Raw genomic sequence first — 6,937 nt, 5'->3', positions numbered from 1 at the left:
TCGTGCGGTGACAGCACCGCGCCTCATTCGTCTCCGTTTGCGGGCGCCTGGCGGGACGCAGACGCTGGGTTTGAATCCCAACACTCGCCAGCTGTGGGACTTCGGGCACGTTAACCTTACTGTGCCTCAGTTTCCCCTTTTGTGAAACTGGGCTGGGATTGAAAGCAGGGGGGAAAATGAGCTAATTTACACAAAGGGTCTGCCACGGTGCCAGAGTTGGAGTAAGAGGTCAAGAAACAGCGCCTAACGTTGTTGTTTATTTCCCGGAAAGCGCGCGGATGGACGCGGAATGCCCAGAAGGCAGAAGTCTGGGAACCTGCGCCGCGACTGCCCTGCAGCGCGCACCTGAGCCTGGGGGCTCCCCCGCCCCTCGTCTAGGGCACGGGGGGCGGGGCCTGCAGGCGGGGGGCGCGGCGCAGGGTGAGCCGCGGGGCCGCGCCAGGAGGAGTCGGGGCCCAAACTTTAGCTGAGTCGAGCACCCAGCCCCTTTGTCTCCCCCGCCCCCTCTTCCCCACTTCCTGCCCAGCTTTAAACTCGGGATCTGCGGCGCGGAGCGCACTTTGTAAACACGCCGCGCCTGCGGGGGTGGAGACTGGTTCGGTTTGGGCGCTTGCGGGAGGGGTGCACACCCCCCCCCCGCGGCTGGAAGTTGCGACCCCCCCACCCCTCACCTGCCCAAAGACAGAAGACAGAGGCGGCGGGAGAGAGTGTCTGCGGCCACAATCGGTGCTCCGGGGGGCTCACCTGCCGTGAAGGTAGGCTTGAGGGCTGGAGAAACCAAGACAGAGGGAGTGTCAGCATCTCCCTCCTTCGCTGAGGCCTCCAGCTCAGGCTGGTCACTCGGGGTAGGGGGGTCGGAGATGGGTGGGTTAAGGAGGTCACCGCACCCTCATCACCTCCCCGTTGTCCCCCGAAGCTCGGCTCATTTTCTCTCTGAGTGAGGTGTTTGCAAGTAGCTGAAGGACAGAGAAGCCCCTTAAAGTCCTCAGCCCGCTATGTCCACACAGTGTGCCTCCAAGCTGACCTGGAAGCCTAGTGGCTTCGCTGGGCTATTGTTCTTCATACTTCGGATGCGGGGGCGGGGAGGCTAGTAGGAGGGCAGAACCAGTGTGGGCAAGGAGACTTCGGGTCCTCCTGCCAGCCAGGGCAGAGGGAGGAGGCCAGAGGATGGGATGGAAGGAGGGACCCCTCAGTGTTGGTGCCTCTGGTGTCTGATGGATACACAAGTGATGGCCTTAGTCTCTTCTGTGTCTTTTAATGTGTCAGCAAGAGAAATAACTGAAGAAATAGGTTGCTGCTACTAAGGGAGCATTAACGTATTCATTTGCAAACATTAATTGGGCACTTACTATGTGTCTGGGATGGTATGGGATGCTGAGGGTGCAGTGATGTTCATCATCGACAGCTAGTGTGGGTCATAGACTGACAAAGATAGGGTACCAAGTTGGAGTGGCCGGGAATGCTTCAGAGGGAAGACGACTTTTGAGCTGGATTCTGAATGATGAAAGTCACTGGGCAGAGAAGTGGTGGGAAGTCATTGGGGGTACTTGTTTGTTCTACGGAGCTGTGCTGAAGCCTGACAGTGTTGTGGGGCACTGGGATACAATGAGGACCCAGATGCGGTTCCTGCTCTCTCTAACCCAATATCTAGGCATGAAAAAGAGGTGGGAATGAACAAGATGAATTCCGGGAAAGGCAAGTTTCTGGGCTGATCCCTAAGAACTCAGAAGTTCCCAGCTGGGTGCAACTGGGAGAGTCCACCCGAGGGTGATGTGACAGTGCACACAATCTTGGAGCACCCACAGCCCATCTCTGGACTCTAGGACTGTTTCCTCTAACAAATGCTTGCTCTGTGCCCCCCAACTCAGTATTCTTTGGGACCAGACCATGGGTGATGAGAACAGGAGCCCCCTTTGCTTTCCTGCAGATTCTTCTGCTCTTTCAATTCTGGGGCTGCTTTGAGAGTTGATGGACACATCACCTGTTTGCTGTGGCCTTACTCCGCCTGCACAGGCTAGATGTTGGGGATGTAATGGAAAACAAGTCAGAGCTTCTACCCCCCTGCAATTCGGAATCGAAAGGATCTCTGAGAATTCCAGGAGGGTCCCAGTCTATGTCCAGTCCTTGAGACCATGACCTCCGTGGTCCCAAGCGCCTTCTCTTTCCTGTTTCCTTCCTTTGAGAGCTCAGAATATTAGCTAACACTATATAGCACTGGCAGGTGCTCTTCTAAATGTTGTAGGTGTAATGTCTCATTTGATCCTCCCAGCAGTCCTATGAGGTAAGCACTAGGCTTATCTCCACTTTGTAGGTGAGGCGGCTCAGGCACAGAGGAGATGTGTGATTTTCCTAAAGAGGACATCAGAAATAAATGGCAGAGCTGCGATTTAAACCCAGGTCACTTGATTTGGGGGGCCCTGTTCTTAACCATTAGGCTAGCCTGCTTCCATGACTGACCACATAGAATGTGCACTTGAGCCAGGGGCTTAAGAATTTCCGAAAGGGAGTCCACGGTCCTGTATCTTGGGTGATAAAGAGGACAGCAATCTGTTAGCTGAGTGTGGGTGCTGGTACTGTTTGCAAGGAGCCCCACCAGGCCCGGGGGCCATAGGGTTATGGCGACTGTACAGAGCTTGTATCCTTTCTGAATGGCCCTGTGTGTGTGTGTGTGTGTGTGTGTGTGTGTGTTTTCCTGAGTAAGCCTCACTCACTAAGAGGAACAAACCAAGGTTTGATGCAAGAAAGAACACAGCATGAATGTCATGTGCCAGCATCTGGGGTTGTGGAAAACCAAGACACCTCTTTTGTTGGGAATCTTTAAGAATCACGCAGACCCTCATATTCTAGATTCCAAGAGGAACAGTCCAACTTGGTAGCTAAGGAAGGAAGATGGTCAAGGAGTGGAAGCAATCTTAAGTTGCTCACTCCTCTTCCCAAAGGTGCACCTGTGTGTCTAACCCCATCCCTCCAAGCAGGCTGGGACACTGCTTATGATGTGAGCCAGGCCTCAGCAGAGGTTCCATGGGAACCCATTTTTCCATTGCCTCTCTGAAACTCTAGGTTTCTCACAAGAGCCTTCTGCACTGATCTGGGGAGGCCCCAAGACGGTCCCTCTCTGCCAGCAATCAAACCACCTCGTGCCTCCGTCTTTGAGAAAGGGGGGGTGTGTTGGGGGGATGGGTGTTGATGCTGGAAGTTACGGGTACAGGTGGCCACACCGAGATAACAGGTAAGCCCGATGTACCAGGCTGCTCCTCTGCCACACACACACAGCCCTTCCTCCCTCAGCATAGGGTGGGGTGCAGTGGAACCCTTGGCATGCCCCGGCCCCCTACCCAGGCGCTGGGGAGAACAGGTTGTACTCTTGAGAAAACCACAAGAGGAAGTTTAGGGAGGGCTGGGGGTGGGGAAAGTTCTGGGGCCCCTGCCAAGTTTCCCTTTCTCTGCTGAGTGGTGGTAGGTGTGTTTATTTTGGTGTGTTTCTCTTGCCCTCAAAGACATTTAAATTTTAAACTCTCTTGAGTTTCAAAGAGCCGTCAAGCCCTGCCCCATTGCAGCAGGGGGCCAAAGACACCCTGGAAAAGGGATTGGAACAAGGTACCTCTTTGTTGATTTCCCCCTGGATTCCTGCCGGTTGGGAAAGGCTGATTAACCCTAGAAGGTCTCCCTTTCTCCTTCTCTCTGCCCTTTCACCTTTCTCTTCCCCGAAGCATTCCCTACAGCCCTTAATCTCAGAGGCATGTGGTTATAATGGCCATTTAGGAGCTGAATGATATTGCCAGGAGCAACACATCTTGCTACGTATTTTACCTGCCTTATCTCAGTTAATAGTCACCACAACTCCAGGTAGTAAATACCTCTACCCTCAATTTACAGATGAGGGAACAGGCTCAGAAAGGCTAAGAAACTTCCCTGAGGTCACGCAGCTAGTCATTAGAAGAGCCCAGCTTTGAACACTTGTCTGCCTGATTTCAAAGCCAGTGCCCTTGACATCTAAATTAACCCCCAAATCAGAGCATCAGCTTCCCCAACATATCAGACCCTGAACAATAGGGACATTGAGATCCAAAGGCGTTTTAAAAGTGATGCTGCAGGTGTGGGGAGAGGATGAGCTTTGGGCACAGAATTAGCAGGGATTCCTTGAAAGTTCATCTATTTAAAAAGGATAACCGAGTGAGAAAAAGATGCAGTGGGTGAAAGGTTGAAGTCAGACTCTGGAAGTTTGAAGCAAATGGGGAGAAAGTTCAAGAGGAATATTATAACGGTGCTCAAATATTTGAAAGGTTGCCTTTGGAAGCCCTCAGGTGGCGGGCCGGGGGGGGGGGGGGGGGGGGCTGCGAGGGGGCGACACTGGTGGAGGCAGATTTCCAAAAAGCGTGAGAACTTCCTGACAAATAATTGCCTAGTCCCCTGCTGAGGAAGTGAGTCCCGTCTAGGGGAGTCTAGAGGACGTGCTTAGGAGGGGTTCTGCCAGCGAGAAGACCTCCAAGCCCCGTCCCTCTTGAAACCCCCCATATGATTATTCACCCGCACTCCCCTTCCACGTGGTCCCCTGGCTCCTCCGCGCTCCCTGGCGGATGGTGGTCCTCATCTGTCCACCAGGTGGGGCTGTTGCCCAGTGTGTTGCTCCAGGGGCTGCTGGATGGGGTGAAGAGCGCCGCCTATCCTTCAGCTGCCAGCTGGTTTCCTGGTGCCTGTTGCCCACCCCATCCCCAGCTGTCTACACACCAGGGCCCAGAGCACCACTTTTGACCCAGCACGGCCCCCATAAAATGTGCTCCAGGTCTCCTCCCGGCTCAGGCCCGAACATGCTGGCCTCTGCCCCTGGGGCAGGCTGCCTTCTCCAGGTCAGGGACCTCCTCCCTCCCGCACCTTCTCTTTCTCCTCCCTGACCTTCCTTTGCCCTTGAGATAGAAGGACCCATGTGTTGGGAGCACAGGGTAAGGCCGGCAGCCCCTGTGAGCATGGCATCGTACCTAATGTGGCACGGCCTTTCTTACCCTTCAAAGGCATGACACCCATGTCATCTCCTTTAAGGGGCCTCAGAAGACACACCTCTCTGAAACTATTTGCCCTCAGCAGCCTGACCAGTTCCTCCACCCTGGTTGAAATTCCCCAGGATCAGCCACTCCTAAGGAGAGAAAGCAGGGGCCCAGGCACTGTCTCTAGGAAAGATGGGGGTGGGAGGACTTGGTGCCCCGTTTCTTGGCCCAGATCTGCTTGCTGCCACCCAGACCCTTAGAAAGGCACAGAGCTGCTGGGGCCCCAGGGACACAGCAGGCAGGGCCCAGCTTGAGCAAGGACAGAGAGGGCAGTTCCAAGGCCTGTGGCCAGAGGGCATCATGAAGGACAGGCCCAGAGAAAGAGGCCAGCCATAGTAGTGTTCCAAGCGCTTAGTAACCCACGTATTCCCCCCAGCAGCAGGCTGCCCATTTTATAGATGGGCAAACCAAGGCACCAAGGGTTAGGCAGTTGGCTTCCATTTACACAACTGGTGAGTGGCTGAGCTGGGAGTCTGATTTGGCCATTTGGCTGTAAACTTTGTGCACTTCACCCCTCATCTGAGCTTTCTCTCATGGAGTGGTCGAGAGAGCCTGTGTTCAGTAGAGAAACTGCCCTGGTCTACGTCCTAGCTTGGCTCCTTCCTGGCTGTGTGACACTGCATTTCCTCATCTGTAAAGTGGGCGTAACGGTAGTCCCTACCTCAAGGGTCATTGTGAGGATTAACAATGGTTAATAGTCATTGAATGCTTACCTTACGACGGACGGTTATTATCTTTTTGTGTCCTCACAACAGCTCTATGAGGGGGGCACTGTTATGCCTTTACGGAGGAGGAAACTGAGGCACAGAGTGGTTACAGAGAAAGAGGCTGAGGCTTCAGAGCCCACCCTCCTCACTTAACACATATGAAGCCCCACCGAGTGCCAAGCGTGTCCTAAGTCCTTATACGTGATCCCTTTGTCATCATCATATCATCATCATAATCGTCTCCCAGATGGAGCTCCTCAGGGCGGGCATGGGGCTGTCCAAAAACAAGGAGGCAGCCCTTGTTTCTTTCCTCACCATCCCACCTATGACTTCATTTCATCCTTTTGTCTAAAAGAAAAATCGGCCCACAAGTTCTGGCCTATGGTCAGACAGTTGGACAGAATCCTCGAAATTGGGACTGTCCCAGAAACTCCCAGTTCTGGCCCCAGCTTTGTCTGCTCTAACTCACCCTCCCTCCTGTTCCCTGCTCTCTTTCCTCCAGGCGGCTCCTCCTGCCCCCTCCCTTGGGGGCCCTGAGTTCTGGGAAAGGAAGCCCGAGCAGGGCCTCAGGCAGATGCAAACCTTGGGCTCTGACTTGGGCTCCAGCTGGAGGTGTTAGAGGCTGTGGGAGGAGGAGTGGACGCCCAGGGAAGGGAGGCTGGGGCACAGAGGGCCCCCAGGCCGCCATGCCCAGGAAGGCATCTGTCTAGCCTTCACAGACTCTTTCCTAAGCTGTGTTTATTAAGCTTCCTCTGCTGGGTGCTGAGGAAGCAGCTCTGAAGAGGACCCAGGGGAGGGTTTATTCTGCTCTGGCAAGTGGATATCACAAGCTGGGGGGAGGAGTGCTGTTTCTTCCCAACACCAGGCCCCTGAGAGTCAAGGCTGCTTTTTCCTTTCCTCTCAGCTCCAATCCTTTTCTCTCAGCAGTATCTACTACAGAACCGTAAACTTGGAGACTGTTCAGATGTGGACTCTATTTTCATCACAGTGAGAGAGGATCTTGGGGTTACAAACTCTTAGATGTACTGCGTGACTGAGCATGGGCCAGGGTGTGGAACATTCTAGTTTCTTCTAGGCCTCTTTTTTCCTTCTAGTCAGTCAGTTCTTGCTGGTCCTGGGGCAGCCTCCATCTTTTCTTCACATTGACTTGACTTCCTCCTCTAGGACCAGGCTGAGTTTTTCTCTCAG

General features: G+C 54.0%; 1 protein-coding gene across 2 annotated transcripts in view; it reads left to right on the top strand.

Moving 5' to 3' along the window:
• The first annotated feature begins 272 nt into the window (after positions 1-272).
• The window catches only part of CCND3 (cyclin D3), an 84,695-nt gene continuing 78,030 nt past the window's right edge, over positions 273-6,937 (top strand). The window contains exon 1 of one of the 2 annotated variants that reach the window (XM_070586056.1): positions 273-755. The gene's annotated coding sequence lies outside the window, so the exon portion shown is untranslated. The remainder of the gene's footprint in view (positions 756-6,937) is intronic. The other variant, XM_070586057.1, reaches the window with a different exon arrangement.

Source organism: Equus przewalskii, chromosome 19 (assembly GCF_037783145.1).
Source record: "Equus przewalskii isolate Varuska chromosome 19, EquPr2, whole genome shotgun sequence".
Taxonomy (NCBI): Eukaryota; Metazoa; Chordata; class Mammalia; order Perissodactyla; family Equidae; genus Equus; species Equus przewalskii.
Note: the sequence above shows the minus strand (reverse complement) of the source record. Positions and strands in the feature narration are given on the sequence as shown.